We start from the raw sequence: 16,150 nt of genomic DNA, 5'->3' as shown, positions 1-16,150 counted from the left end.
CTGAGTTGGGAGGCAATAGGGTGGGAAGAGACTCTCGCTCCAAGTTCAATGGCTTCCAGCAAGAGCTTCTATTCCAAATAGGACCGTCCTTAGGTATCATAGATGAGTCTGGAGATGCTGAGGGCAACAGGAAACTAGGCAGCTAAGTCCCTAAATCATGACCTTAGGGATCCATATCTAAGCTTTCTTGGCCAACAGGACCATGAGAACTGAAGACTGACACCGTGGAACCTGTTCCCATTTCATTGATACCACTGCAGAAAACTTGACCTGGGTCAGAATGAAGGGCTTCTAGAGTCCAGCCGAGCGATGAGAACCCAGACCCCAGAACCAGAGCATTCAACCCCCAGCTCGGCCACAAACCAGCCGCATAACCTTGGAAAGTTACTTAGCTGTGTCTTCCCATCCTCAAGATGGGAGAAGACAATGATAATACTTCTCCTTTAGAATTGTTGTGGAGATCGAATGAGACAGTACCTAGAATATGGTATGTTTTACATATGTCTTAGCTATTATTTTCACTATGACAGAAGCCAGGCAAATAAGGCAAATTCATGAAGCGTTCCAGGAGTGAAAACACAGGGGTGTTGTGAGCCAAGTGTTCTTGACCTGGAGAGTATCTTGACCTGTCTAAAGTGGCAGCCACTGCAGCGTCCTCTCCAAGAGATGACCTGCAAGAGCACAGCTCAACAATGCCGTATTTTCCCATTCCTCCAGAGAAGCTGGAAATCTAGAGTTTCATATGAAATGTCTTGATTTTAAAATATGGGCCACTAATTCTAATTTTTTGAAACTGTAGTCTGTACAAATAAAATGTATCCATTTGATATACGTCAGGGAGGCTACAAGCTTGAAACCTCTTCTGTAGAAAAGCAATGGGCACACATTTTCAGCTCTTTTACAAGAATTCTAAGGGTGTTTTAGGGGGCTTGTATTTGCAGAACTTATTAACTGGACATTATTATTCGTAATATAATAATTTAGTACTAACAATGTGTCGAGCCCTATCCTGGGGCTTTGCGATAAGAACTCAATCCTCACAACGACCCTATAATGCAGGTACTATTATTTTTGCCATTTTACAGTGGAGGAGACAAGCTCAGAGGTTAAGTAACTTGCTCAAGACAAAATAGCAGGTGGTAGAGCCAGATTTTGAATGCAGGCTGCCTTCAAAAAATTTGTTATGAATCACATGAAATTCTTTTAAAACCCACACAAAATGTTGGCATGGCCAGAGCTGTCACCAAAATGTGTATTTATAAGGGCGTGTGTTCCTGAGTGCTGTTGGGATCAGCAGGACCACGAGAGAACTCAAGCAGTCAGAACTCGGCAAAGCCTCGTCACGCACACAGAGCTGCTTGTGTCCCCCAGAAGTCGGTACTTGGCGACTGAACCATATTTGTGGTTGACGTGGCACTGCATTAAAGGTAGCTGATGGCTAACGCTTACAGAGCGCTTACCGTGAGCCAGTCACTATTCTAAACACTCTACAAATACTAATTTACTTAACCACAATGAAAAGTGCTATTTCTATCATATATTCATTATATGGAAACTGAGTCACAGAGAGATGGAGCCATTTGTCTACACAGCCATGAACAGGGGCAGGATTTGAATCCAGGCAGTTCAGTTCCCAAGTCTACACTCTCAGCTACTACCCTTTCTTTGTTCATAAATCGATTGACAACGTCAATTACCTGTAGTTACATCCACTGCAAAAACACCCATAAGCAAGAAAGAACACAGCAAAGGAGAGATTTCAAATTAAGTTACAGATGAGACTGAACATTTTGGGGGGAATGCAGTTTGCTTATAATGATGACAATAGCTAGCTTTTATTGAGTTATCACTAGGTTACCACCAGGGTTAAGTTCATGTTAGCCTCGTATAAACTGTAGGAGCTGGATATTATTAAAGCTATTTTACAGAGGAGAAAGCTGAGTCTCAGAGACGCCAAGTAACTTGAGTAAGGTCACACAGCTGATAGGTGCTCAAGGGAGGGCTTGAATGCAGGACTATCAGATCCTACAGCTTGTGTGTTTAAGTGCCGCATTAAAATGTTCAGGAGCTTGTTACTTCCAGAACTACTTCTGCTAAGGGGGTGGAATAAATGAGAACAAGGACTAATTCCAAACAGCCATGGGGTAACTTCCAGGGAGTTTCCAAAGAGAAGTTCAAAGAGACGTTCAGTGCCTGAGGGGTCGAGGTTTAGGATACAGCCTCACCAGGATGTCTCCCTGACATCCCTCAGGCCCAGCCCTCAGACACCCTGAAACAAGAGGACCACGTACCCTCCCCTTCCTCTTGCTAAATGTGAAGAGTGTCCTTCTGCCTTGTTCCCTCCTGGAACCCAACACCTGCCTGGGTATTGGACTTGTGTGTTGAACCCTCTGAGGTTTACAAGTGGCAAAACCCACCTGAAGCTGGAGTAATTAAAAGAAAAACAGAGATCATTTATTTATTTAGGTAACTAAAGAGGCCTTGGGTTGTCTGGCTTCAAGTACAAATGGATCCAGGGACTCGTTCAATATCAGAAAACTGTCCCTCTCTACTTCATCTAATTTTCTCCACGACCTCATTTTCTTGGTGGCCCCCAGAAGTTCCAACCACTAACCCCAGAGCTTAGCAATACCTGTGGAAGAAGAATTAAATTTTTTCCAATAGTCCCAATAAAAGTTATGGGACTGAGTTTTACTAGCTTGGCTTGATTATTTACCTCTAACTTAATTATCTTAGCCTGGGGGATAAGCATCAGATTTGCCAAGACTGGGTTACATGCTCCCCCTTTGGAGTAGTATGGAGATAAGAGACAGTGCCCTTGCATCACTTGGGGGATGAAGGGTTTCCCAGAGGGAAATGGTGGTATAACTGGGAAAAGAAAGGAGAGTGAGTTCTGAGAGATACTAACAGTTGTCTTCTGAAAGCTCGCTCTATAGTCACCTTCTTCTGGATGCTAAGGTTATAGACACAGATCCATCTTGTCCCTATTATGTTTACCTAGTCACTCGTTTTTTTTTTTTTTTTAAAGATTGGCAGCTGAGCTAACAACTGTTGCCAATCTTCTTTTTTTTTTTCTTCCCCCAAAGCCCCCCGGTACATAGTTGTACATTCTTTGTTGTGGGTCCTTCTAGTTGTGGCATGTGGGACGCTGCCTCAGCGTGGTTTGATGAGCAGTGCCATGTCCGCGCCCGGGATTCGAACCAACGAAACACTGGGCCGCCTGCAGCGGAGCGTGCGAACTTAACCACTCGGCCACAGGGCCAGCCCAAATCTTCTTTTTTTTTTTTTGTCCCTGAATCCCCCAGTACATAGTTGTATATTTTACTTGTGGGTCCTTCTAGGTGTGGCATGTGGGATGCCACCTCAGCTTAGTCTGATGAGCAGTGCCATGTCCACACCCAGGATCTGAACCAGAGAAACCCTGGGCTGCCGAAGAGGAGCGCGCAAACTTAACCACTCAGCTATAGGGCCGGCCCTTACCTGTTCATTCTTAATGGAAGTTTCTTAAGACCTCTGAAGCCTATGAGAAAGGCAATAAATGTCTTTGCTGGCATATATAGTGGACATTTCCCCTTCTGGAAAGACCACACCAATGCTCCTTGTGATACTATCCATTCCTTATTCTCAGTCACCACGGTTCAGGTGGAGCTAACCCCCCAAGGCTTCAAGCGTGAGACTGTGCCTTAAGCCCATCCTATACCTCTGCCTATATGATTGGCTCTGATAGGTTATATGATCTGATTCTTACCAGAGTCATCATGTCCTGGGCAGTAAAAAAGAAAAAAAACTAATGGGGGACAAAAAGTTCTTTTTTGACTCAGGTTGGCGAGAGAGTAGGATGTTGGCCATGAGATGCTAGAAGCCATCTTGCCTCTGCAAGGATAGAGCTGGCCTGAAAAGTATCCAACATAGAGGGAGCCAGAGCTGAGAGATGGAGTCTGGGCTCCGGGACCCAGAGGGACCTTATTTGAGCCAATTAATCACCATCATTTTTCTTTTCTTGAATTAAACCAATTTGAAATGGATTTTCCATCACTTACAACTAAAAACTAACTGCTACTCCCTGGGTTCAGATACCAGCTCTGCCATTTTTACAAACCATGTCATTTTGGGCGAGTCCATTAACCCCTCTGGTCCTTGGTTGCCTTCTCTATGGAGTGGAGAACGCTTGCAGGGTTTCCCGGATAGTCATTGAGGGTCTAGCTGATTAATCCTTAGCACAGTTCTGGGAACACCGTGTGTGCATCATCCATGGAAGATTCACTGGCGTTGGGAGAGCGGGAAAAGCCCAAGTAAGCGAGATGAAAACCAAACTTGAATGTCTATCAGAGCCAAGAAAACATTGGCTGTAGACGAGCTCGCTGGTCTCAGATAACAGGGAGGGTGGGGCTAACTGGAGAGCAAATGCCCAAATCAAAATCATTCAAACTTGAAAATTTAAAATCTCTGTGAGGGACGAACATAATAAGGATGGGGGCTGCTAGTTCACAAACCCTGCAAATCAATTAAAACAGGAATGTTTCACGAGAGACCACAGCTGCGAGCCAGGAGGGGCAGGTGCCTGATTCTGGGTGCTCCCATGGGTTAGGGTTCTGGAGAAAGGGAGCTCCGTGGTGCCTCACCTCAGCCCCCTGCCCCTCCAAAAGCAAGAGGATAGAAGGGCCTTTGAGTCCACGGTGCTCCTTAATTTCAAAACCGACATGACCACTCTTTATTTTTAACCTTCCCTTCCCCATGTCTATGCCTTCAAGCAGCTTTTCTGGGGAGAGAGTGTTTGCGCCCACACTGGCAGATCTGAGTCCCTGGCCACGCGCCGGCTGTGATGGGGCTGTTGCCATGCCCACCCACCCCAGCAGCCTGGAACCCAGCCCTTTGGAAGGGCTCACTTGAGAGCTGTATGAACTATGAGGGGGTGGAACTCAAGTCCCGAAGGTGACCCAGGTGAGGGCAAGTGCCCTCCAGGCTTGCTCACTCTTTTGAAAGGAGCACGCCCCCTGTCTGGTTGGAGCATCCACACCAGTAAAGGTCTTGCAGGAGGAAGTGGGGCTTACAGTAGTCCTCACCATATCGTGAGTGCTCCCTGTGGGCCAGCACTCATCATGTATTATGTTTTTATCACGTCCACTCCACAGAGAAGGAAGCCCAGAAAGGTTAATGGACTTGCCTGGAGTCACAAAGCTAATAGGTGGCAGAGCCAGATTTTGAACCTCGTTGGCTATAAATCTAGCACTCTAGCTTACTCACCACACTATAAGGCCTACTAGGAAAGAGAATGCATCAATGAGCTGACATGAATGTTCTGAGCCATTTGACAACTGTATTTATTTTTGCTAATTGTTAAAGAATCATCTGATCCACACATCAATTTTCTCTCAGTATAACTAGTTTAGTGGTCTTAAACATGTCCACAAATTCTTTGACACCCCTCCCACCAGAAGGGAGAAACTAATTCCCTTCCCCTTGAATATGGGCTGGCTTCTAACGAATAGAATGTGGCAGAAGACATGGCTTGAAATTTCCAAGGTTTGCTTAGAAAAAGCCATAGAGCTTCCACCTGGCTCCATGTCCTGGGATGCTCACACTCGGGACCCAGCTGCCATGCTGTGAGGAAGCTCAGGCCACACAGAGGCCACGTGTAGGTGCTCCCTCTGAGAGCCCACACTGAGGTCCCAACCCATAGCCAGTATCCACACAAGACATGTGAGGGACCCTGAACCAGAACCACATACTGATCCCAGTGGATTTCCAGAATTGTGAGATAATAAGTGATGGCCATTAGGAACAGTTAATATGAATTAGTTCCTGTAAAAAATGCTCAGTCCTTGGGTCCTGACAAAAAGTAAAGTAAAAATGAGCTGCTTGACTTGTAGGATTTGACTCCAAGCTGAGTAGGCTCCAATCCTACAAAATCTTCTCTGGGCAACTCTCCGCTGCCTCTCTAACGGTGCGTCTAAATTTAAATAATCGAGATGAGGAGGATAATTCACGCTGCTGCTTCTTGAGAGTGTTGTACGTGCCACGCAGAGAGCTACGGGCTTTCCTTCCATTTTCATTTTTTTGCTCAAAACACCCCCATGGCATTGTCATCTTTCTCAGGTTTGGAGCTGAAGTCAGGGAGTTAAGCTGTCCAGAGACGCACAGCTAGGGTGCAGCAAAGCCAGGTTTTCATTGACTGACTGATTCCACGTCGATCTATTGAGCTCCTACGATGTGCCACATGCAGTGCCAGGCCCCGGAGACAGTGTGGGGAAGAAGACAGATGAGATTCTTGCACCCAGACTCCAGTGCGGCAGACAGGAAAACAAAGGAGCAAGTCAGTAAATAAATAACGGCACTGCTGATTGTGATCCTTGCTGTGAGGGAAATAGTGATGAGACGGGTAGTAATTAAGGAGCTGCCTTCAAACCCCTCTGAGGAAGTGGCCTTTGAGAGACATGACGTGAGATCTATGTATGGGGTCCTGGAGAAAGAGTTTCCCAGGTGGCAGAAACATAGAGAAGAAAGCCAGGGTTCTGGGAGCACCTGGCATATTCAAGAAACAAAAAGAGGCCAGCCTGGAAGCAAACAAGAAAAGACAGGCAATGAGATGTGGGCAGAGAGCACAGCTGAGGCCGGACCACACTGGTGTTGTTGGTCAAGGTAAAGAGTGTGGGTCCATTTTAAGAAAAATGGGAAATCTGAAAGCTTTTTTTAAAAAAATAGAGTAGTGACAGAGCTGGTCAATTTCTTAAAAGTGTCATTTCTGGCTGTTCAATGGACCAAACCAAGGGGAAGCAGGTGGGCGGGGAGGCTCGACTCAGTGTTGACTGAGGGGTATGTACTAAATCATGGAACCCTGAACTGATCTGAACATCAGACTCCCGGCATCCAGATGTGAGCCCCTCGGCCTGACCGGAGCTCTGTCTATCCAGAGTGATGATCTTCCTACTCCAGCAACAGGAGGTCAGCAAGACAGTACACAGAAGAGCCAAAATGACAAGGTTCTGAATTCAGGAAGAGAGAGTGGGCAGGGCCACGGAAAGTAGAGGGCAGCCATAATGGTTTCCATTCATTAAATAAGAAAGAAGGAAATTAAATGAAATAAGCATCCAGCTCAAGAAGTTAGGAAAGGAAGTGAAAGTACCATGTACAATTCTATGCTTCCCAAGCTGAAAAATCTTGATGAAATGGATGCTTTTCTGGAAAATAACTACTAAAATTCTTTCAAGGTATAATATGATCTTAAATGAAGTAGCATAATGATTAAGAGGGTGGGCTCAGCCGTTAGATGGATGTGGATTCAAATCCAGTCTCCACCACTTACCAGCTGTGTGACCTTGGGCAACACTTAATTTCTTCACTTCAAAAATGGGGGTAAAAAAGTCCCTGCCTAGAAATAAACAGAACTAGATGTGCACAGAACATATATGAAGAAATAACAGAAGTTCATGAAGGGAATTCAAAATAAGATCAGATGAATGGAATTAAAGAAAAATTATTTAATAATGTCAGTTATTCCTAAATAAATAAATGGATTTGATGCAATTCTAATAAAAATCCCTGTACAATTAATTTTATATGTGTTATATTTGCTTTCCCCTGGTGAGAAGGGAGGGAATTTGACAAAATGACTCTAAAATTCAATGAGAAGAATGAATGGGCAAAATAGCCAAGAACAACTTGAAAGTGAAGAATAATTAAGGGACACGCCAAATACAGATATTAAGATGGACTATAAATTTCATGGATTAAAAGAGCATTGTACATAAGTATGGAAACATAGATCAATGGACTAGAACAGATAGCTCTGAGACAATCCTTCATGTACTTGACTTTATTAGATAATAAAAGGGGCCATACAAGATTATGGAGAAAGAAGAAATATTCAATAAATGACGCTAGGACAACTGATTAATATTTGGAAGAGATACATAAAGCAAAATTAAATCTTCGTCTCATACTATACATCGATGTAAATTCCAGATTGATTAAAAACTATGAAGTAATTTAAAAGTTAATTAAAACTAATGAACAATCTAGACGAAGTTCTGGGGAAGAAGGTAACTTGATCACAGGCAGCTGACATCTATCTACTCCTTTCTCCCAGGTTCCCCTGTTCAGAATACATATACACACACGCATCACGGATACACGCACAGATATTTTAAAGACTAGAAGCAAAGCTGTATCTGTGCTGGAAGCCATGGAAGGCTTTCATCCATATATTTGAAACTTCAAAATATTTCTACTCAGTATGGTATGGATGAGACAAAATTCAAAAATGGATCTTTGGTGGGTGTTGGGGGTCAACGAAAAAGAAATCTTTAGTTAATCTAATCAAGAGGAGGAAGAGAGAAAAATCACTGTTAAGAATAAGAGGAAGCAGTTAAGAAAAAAATTTAAAATGCAATAAAATATTCTGCATAACTTCATACTGGTAAATTAGAAAATTTTGATGACATAGATTATATTATGGGAGAACATATATGGCCAAAAAATTGATTACAAAAGAATTAAAAGATCTGAGTGAGATACAAAACCGTGGGGAAAAGATGAAAATTAGTCAAGGAAAGGCAGTGGGCCCAGTGGGTGTTGTGGAGGGATCACACAGTTGGACAGACTGACGGGAGTTGGCGGAATCTATACTCCCAGGTCTCTGTTTGGTTCTAAACCAGGGATCCGACTGGAGCCAGTCAGATGGCTTAGGAGAGATGCAGGCAGAGGGGCGCAGGGAGGGCTGGGGACTGCGGTAAGCTGAAGCAGGCATGCCTCATGGTGGGGGGAGGTTGGGGGGGTGGAGGGGGGGGCGGGCAGATGCTACTGTCCTCCAGCCAGTTGCTGGCAGGAATGTGGGCCCAAGTCAATTCAGCGCAATGCAAATTGTAAAAGGAGGTGGGCGAAACAAACATTGACAGACCGGAAGGAACCTGTGAGCTACCAGTTTGCAAGTTCTCTTGGAAATGCTCGGTATACACAGGATTTAGGGAGAGGCGACCTCCACACCATCGGCTAGAATTGATGTAAAAGCTGTTTCTCAGAAGAAACGATTACCCCCATCAGTCCTTCAGTCAGTCCTGAGGCAAGTCGATTGAGTAAGATAAAATAAGATTTTACATTTTATCTCAATCTCAGCACCTCTAAAGTTATGATAAAGGAAGCCTGGACTATTTTTTTTATATTTTATTGAGGTCATACAGGCTTATAACATTGTGTAAATTTCAGGTGTACATTATTATATTTCAGTTCCTGTGTAGACTGCATCTTGTTCACCACCAATAATCTCGTTTTTATTCATAACCATACATGTGTGCCCACTTATCCCTTTTACCTTCCTCCCATCTCCTTCCCCTTTGATAACCACTAAACTGTTGACCTTATCTGTGTGTTTATCTTCCACATCTGAGTGAAATCATATGGTGTCTGTCTTTCTCTGTCTGACTTAGTTCACTCAGCATAATACCCTCAAGCTCCATCCATGTTGTCTTGAATGGTACAACTTTGTCTTTTTTATGGCTGAGTAGTATTTTATGGCTGAGTAGTATATATATATATACACGCACACACACCCCACATCTTCTTTATCCATTCGTCAGTTGATAGGTACTTGGGTTGCTTTCACATCTTGGCTATTGTGAATAATGCTGCTATGAACATAGGGGTGCATAAATCTCTTTGAATTGTTGATTTCATGTCCTTTGGATAAACACCCAGTAGTGAGATAGCTGGATCATATGGTATTTCTATTTTTAATTTTTTTAGAAATCTCCGTACTGTTTTTCATAGTGGCTGCACCAGTTTGCACTCCCACCAGCAGTGTATGAGGGCTCCCTTTTCTCCACATCCTCTCCAACACTTGTTATTTCTTGTCTTGTTAATTACAGCCATTCTGATGGGTGTGAGGTGCTACCTCATTGTAGTTTTGATTTGCATTTCCCCAATAATTAGTGATATTGAACATCTTTTCATGTGCCCATTGGCCATCTGTGTATCTTCTTTGGAAAAATGTCTGTTCATCTCCTCTGCCCATTTTTTGTTCATTTTGTTGTTGTTGAGTTGTGTGAGTTCTTCATATATTTTGGAAATTAGCCCCTTGTCAGATACATGATTTGCAAATATTTTCTTTCAGTTGGTGGGTTGTCTTTTCATTTTGTTGATGGTTTCCTTTGTAGTGCAGCAGCTTTTTAGTCTGATGTAGTCTCATTTGTTTATTTTTTCTTTTGTTTTCCTTGCCTAAGTAGACACGGTATTCGCTAAGATCCTTCTAAGACCAGTGTCAAAGAGTGTACTGCTTATATTTTCTTCTAGGAGTTTTATGGTTTCAGGTCTTAGATTCAAACCTTCAATCCATTCCGAGTTGATTTTTGTGTAAGATAATGGTCTGCCTTCATTCTTTCGCACATGGCTGTGCAGTTAGGAAGGCTGGACTATTTTGAAAAAATCATTCATTCATTCATGTATTCAACAAATATTTATCAAGCACCTACTATGAATCGTATGCTATTAATAAGGTAAAGCAGTGAATAAAATAGAAAAATGCTCTGCCTTCATGGAACTTTATGTTCTAGTGATTGTAAAAATAATCGGCAGAACTCAGGGTCTCCTGATCAATTTCAAGGTTAAGAACCTCAATTTTGTAATTAGCACTCACCTGTAGGAATTAAAAGCTCAACCCAGAAACAATATGATATCTGGGACTTGCTTCAAAATAATCCATTGGGGGTGCTTGCCCCACGGCTGAGTAATTAAAGTTCTTGGCCTGGGTTTGTGGATTCGGATCCCAGGCCCCGGCCTACTCCAGTCATCAGCCATGCTGTGGAGGTGTCCCACATAAAATAGAGGAAGACTGGCATGGGTATTAGGTCAGGGCTAATCATCCTCAGGCAAAAAAAAAAAAAGAAGAAGAAGAAGATTAGCAATGGATGTTAGCTCAGGGCGAATCTTTCTCACCAAAAACAAAACAAAAACAAAAACAAGATAATCCAGTGGGGAGAGGCAGTTAATGGAACACGGAGATGACATGAGATTGGGCATGAGTCAATAACTGTTGCAGTCAGCGATGGGTGGTACAAGGCCATTCGTTCATTATACTTTCCTTCCCACTTTTATGTATGTTTTTAGTTTTTTCATAATGAAAAGGTTTCTAATTCAGTCAAAATCAAAACTTCAACCTCACGTTCAATTCGAAGTCTTTCCCTCTTTTAGCCCCAGCCTGACCATGAGTCGGGGGGCTTCACAGTGGGAGAGGAGAAGGCTGGGATGTCCTTGTCTGCTTCCCCTCCTCTGTTCCTGGCTCCTCTGGGGCTGGGGTGGTGGGTAGAGGGTAAGAGGAAAAGTCTTCTTACTGAGATGGTGCCATCAGTGGTTCTCTCTTGGCTGCTGATGCTCTCTGCATTGCTGGCATCCAAATGCTGTTCTTTCGTGAGTGTGGTCCCATGGAGGAGAGTTTGAGCTCAGTTATATTCCTCCGTAATTACATGGCACTCAGTGCATCTTTACAACACCAAATCCTAGGAGTCGAAGCTGCCTTCGTGATGCCCTCTCTCCTCGCCCTGGAATGGAAGGCTGCTCCAGCCAGCCTCTTGCCTTCACGGTTCTCCAGGCAGGTATCAGGCACTAGTCTCTATGTTCATGTGTTCATGCGTGCTCCGAACCCCAGACAACACATCAATTTCTCTCAAGCACTCCCTCCAGGTGTTCTGGCCCCGCACTTTGTTCCAGGTGCCAGGCTAGAATCTCCACAGCTCAGCGAGCACTGGCCAGGGAGTGAGGAGTCAGTCCCCCGTTTTGCAGGTCCCTTATCCTTCCAATGAGCTGAGTGGACCTCTTCTCACCTGGCTTTGTAGGGAAGAGACATGCCCTCCTCCACCATGGGGATGGGATAAGAAGAGCCAGAGCACCTTCCTCCCTTGAGCCCCCAACTCATTATCCCCTCCACCCCATTGAACCCTAGTCTTCCGTCCCTACAGCCTAGTCGGGAGTCATCGGACCGAGGGCTGCAGGCCCTGTCTGGCCGTCTCCTCGTGAGCCCTGGGGAGTCACTTGGCAGCTCTTTGGCTCTGGATGCGGGAATATTTCATGCTTATTGTTTTCAGCTTTGGGGCCTTGGCCAACACTCTAAGCCGACAGGAAAAGCCCTAAACCACATCCTGTTCTGATTTTAGGAAGGTTTCCAAAGTGGTTTTAAGCCTCTTAGTTGTCTATTGAGGTGTTTATCTCATCTCTCAATAAAGACACCTTTTGAATCCCTAACTGCCTCGGGGGTCATTTTGTTTTCCTGGTGCACTAGTCTCACGGAAAGTGATTACCCACATAATAGTCAGCCTTTGTGATTCTGAAGGTGGCAGATTAAAATAAATCTCATTAAGTGAGCTGGCTTCTTGGCATCACTGTTTTATTTATAGCTGGAGCTGACGTTTATTGAGCACTCCCTACGTGCCATGCACTGTGTTAATCACTTATGTGTATTAGCACATGTAATCTTCTTACACAAGAAGAAGGTCCTATCGGCCAAAGAGATAGGTTGTATTGCTGTCCTTATTTTATTTCTGAGGAAAGAGTGACACAGAAGGGTCAAATAATTTTCTCAAGGTTACGCAGCAAGTGATGCAATTAGAGCCTGAATCCAGGTTCCACTGACTCCAAACCCCATACTCTCTATCAACGCCTTCAGCCAGGCACAAAGTACAGTGCTTGGTTGTAGATATGAGCTTCTGTCCCCCAAACCTGTTCTGGATTAGAGAAGAACAAAGCCTCTTTTTCCTAGTTCTCCTGGGGAAGTTTGTTTGTCCAGGACACCATTTGGGGTCTCTAACCTGAGTCCGGTTCCTTCGTCAGGTCTTGGGGAAAGGCCAGCGCCTCCTTCCACATATCTCAACCTAGAAGGCGGGAGGAGAACGAATGCCCTGAGGAAGCTTGGGGCCAAAGGGCTCTGCTATTTTCTTGCCATCTTCTTGGTCTCTGCCGCTATTTCTCCTCCAGGGAGCGGAGCCGAGGCTCTGATGTACCACTAACAATACAAGCTGGATCACAGCCCTCCTTGCTGCAGCCTCTCGATGCCCCCGCCACCCTCAGGAGAAAGTCGTGATCCTTAACATGCCTGGTCCAAGACGCCAACGTCTCCTCCCGAGTTAACGCAACAGCCCCCTCATCCGTCTCCTGGGCTTCACTCTTGCACCTGTAGGGTCCGTTACCCACTCAGATGGATCAGATCCATCTGGTCAGATCAGATCAGATCTGATATGGATCTGATATGGATCAGATCATGTGACTCCCCTGATTAAAATGGTGCAGTGGCTTCACATTGTTAGAGAACACCCGACTCTACTCACCCTGGCCCATTAGCTCTGTATAATCTGGCCCCAGCCCACCTCTCTGACCTCACTGACTATAATTTTTCCTCTTGTTCCTAGGATTCCCACCACAGTATCCTTTCTGTCCTTCAACAAGCCATGTTCATTCTCACAACAGGGTTGTGAGAAGGTTGTCTGTACCTGCTGATCCTTCTGCTGGGGACGTTTTCCCTAGCTCCTCTTAGGACTGACTCCTCCTGCGTGCATCGGCTTTGCTCAGCTCAGAGTCTCCTCAGAATGCCCTCCCTGACCGCACTACCTAAGCAGTCCCTCCTCCACTGCCAACACCGCTCACATCCTGTCACATGACCCACTTCTATTTTCCTCACAGCATGTGTCACTTCCTGCCCTTTTTGTTTGTTTGGGTACAGGCTCACTGGCTGTCTCTGTTACCTAGAATGTAAGTTCCTTAGGGGCATGGAACTGTTGCTCACTGCTCCGTCCTCAGTACCTACAGCAGGGCCTGGTAAACAAGCAGGTCTTAACAGATATTTGTTGAACGATCTAACGTGGCTAAAAGGCCCTGCATGACCTGGCATCCACATATCTACAGTGTTTTCTACTTCCTTCTTCTGACAAGAGCACCCTCAAATTCCTCTAAAGCATCAGTCCTTCACCCACTCTCAGGCCTCACAGATTAAGATGAAGCTCATCTTCCTCCTTGTGTGTCCAGGGACAGAAGGACAGCCCAGACCTGAAGATCAATGAGTCCCATTTCCTGGCAACCACGATTGACACAGGTGGGTGTGAACCAAATGGGTCAATGAGAAGCCAGCCCCACAACATTTTTTTAAACTGTTGGTGGAAAACAGTGCTCTTTCTTCTAGGGTTGCTTAGCTGGTAGAATGCAAGCCTGGGGTTCTTGGTACTTGAGAAGAGAGGCGGGCTGAGAATGCAGCCCGTGCAGGCGGAGACAGCGCTGGGACGGAGAGGCAGATCCTGACTGCCGTTGTCTGCAGCCCTGGATCCAGTCACTCATGAGGATATTTTAAGTCACTTTGCACTTGCAAGTCGCATGCGCTGATTGCTTGCTTTTGTTTTACGCACGTTTTATGTTGAGTTTCTGTCAACTGAAGCTTCATGACCAATAGACCACCTCTCTAATTCCGCTTCTCTTCATCTGTATAAATCGGGATTTATGTTCATCTGCTAAACTTAAAATGGGGTGAAATAAATTAGGGAGTTTGTTTTTGTCATGTACTAATAATTTTGGAGATAAACAGTCCTGGCCTGGAATGGTGGCTCCGTAATGCTATCAGAGACCAAGGCTTCTTCGATTTTATTTTATTTTCTGCCATCCCTAAACTTGTGCTTATCACCTTATGGTAACAAAAAGGCCAATCAAACTCCAGCACTGAGTTCTAGTTCCATGCAGGGTGAAAGGGAAGAGCAAAACGCAACACACGTTCCAGCAAAGTCTGAGCACCGACCCCCTTCAAGGAGATTTTCCGGAAATCCCACAGAATAACTTTTTCTCCCTCATTTTTTTATTGTGGTAAAATGTAAGTAATATAAAACTTGCCACTTAAGTGTCCAATTCAGTGGCATTAATTACATTCAATATGTTACGCAACCATCACCACTATTTCTGAAACTGTTCATCATACCAAACAAAACTTCTGCAACCATTAAACGCTAACTCTCCATTCCACTCTCCTCTCAGCCCCTGACAACCTCTAGTCTACTTGGTCTCCACGAATTTGCCTGTTCCAGGTACCTCATATAAGTGGAATGAGACAATATGTGTCTTTTTGTGACTGGCTCCTTTCACTTAGCATAATGTCTTCAAGGTTCATCCGTGTCGTAGCGTGTGTCCAAACTTCATTCTTTGTACGGCTGAATAATATTCCATTGTGGGTGTATAACACGTCTGTTGATCCATTCGTCTGTTCATGGACACTCGGGTTGTTTCCATCTTTGGCTATAGTCCACAAAACAACTTTTAATTACATTTTATTGGTCAGAATTTTGTTACAGGTCCGCCCTTCTCTTCAAGGAGAGTTGAAAATGTAATTTTCTTTCGACTAGACAGAGAGCGTTCCCAATCACAATTGGAGTTTTATTAGTTAAAAAGAAATGAAGAAAGGCTATTAGGTGAGCAACTAGCAGCCTCTGCAACAGTTCACCCCTTTGCCAGCAAATATCTTTCCATACACAGAACACATCCACCTTTTTCCAAAGAAGACAATGACAAAGACGCGCCTCTTCAGAGGGTAGGATTTCTGGGCAATGTGCAGGCCTCTTTGGCATGTCTGTAGGTGTCTTTTCTTGGTCTAAACTAAAAGATAACTTACTTGCTACCAGCACACCCATTAGTCAATTATGCAGATAGAACCAGATAACCAGTAAGAGGTCCTTTTTTTCTGGTGAGGAAGATTAGCCCTGAGCTAACATCTGTTGCCAATCTTCCTCTTTTTTTTTTTTTCTTGGTGAAGAAGATTGGCCCTGGGCTAACATCTTTGCCAATTTTCCTCTGTTTTGTATGTGGGACACTTCCACAGCATGGCTTGATGAGCAGTATGTAGGCCCACGCCCTGCATCTAAACCCACAAACCCCAGGCCACTGAAGCAGAGCATGAGAACTTAACCACTACACCACTGGGCCAGCTCCATGAGGTCCTTGTAAAAGCAGAGACTGAGGTACACATAGCATCCACAGGTTTGTAGAAATGATCAACCCAACTGAGCAGGAATAACAAAATTTCTCTTTTCTGAGAATGAAAGAAGTTTCCTGGCTAGCAAGGAGGAACTCCCTTATCCATTACTTTCCCTCATGCTTCTATCTGCCTTCTGGAAGATTCTTCTTTGTCCTTCTTTCTCCC

At 44.5% G+C, this 16,150-nt stretch overlaps 1 long non-coding RNA gene across 3 annotated transcripts in view; it reads right to left on the bottom strand.

Moving 5' to 3' along the window:
• The window catches only part of LOC138917155 (uncharacterized), a 37,983-nt gene that overhangs the window by 15,077 nt on the left and 6,756 nt on the right, over positions 1 to 16,150 (bottom strand). The window contains exons 1-2 of one of the 3 annotated variants that reach the window (XR_011424713.1): positions 13,470 to 13,585; positions 12,792 to 12,854 (exon numbers count right to left, since the gene is read on the bottom strand). The exons of the other annotated variants lie outside the window; for them this stretch is intronic. This is a non-coding gene — a long non-coding RNA (uncharacterized lncRNA). Of the gene's footprint in view, positions 1 to 12,791; positions 12,855 to 13,469; positions 13,586 to 16,150 lie in introns of those variants that run through there. 3 annotated transcript variants of the gene reach the window in all.

The sequence above is a fragment of the Equus caballus genome, chromosome 13 (assembly GCF_041296265.1).
Source record: "Equus caballus isolate H_3958 breed thoroughbred chromosome 13, TB-T2T, whole genome shotgun sequence".
Lineage (NCBI taxonomy): Eukaryota > Metazoa > Chordata > Mammalia > Perissodactyla > Equidae > Equus > Equus caballus.
The sequence above is the reverse complement of the archived record's forward strand: the minus strand, read 5'-3'. Positions and strand labels throughout refer to the sequence as shown.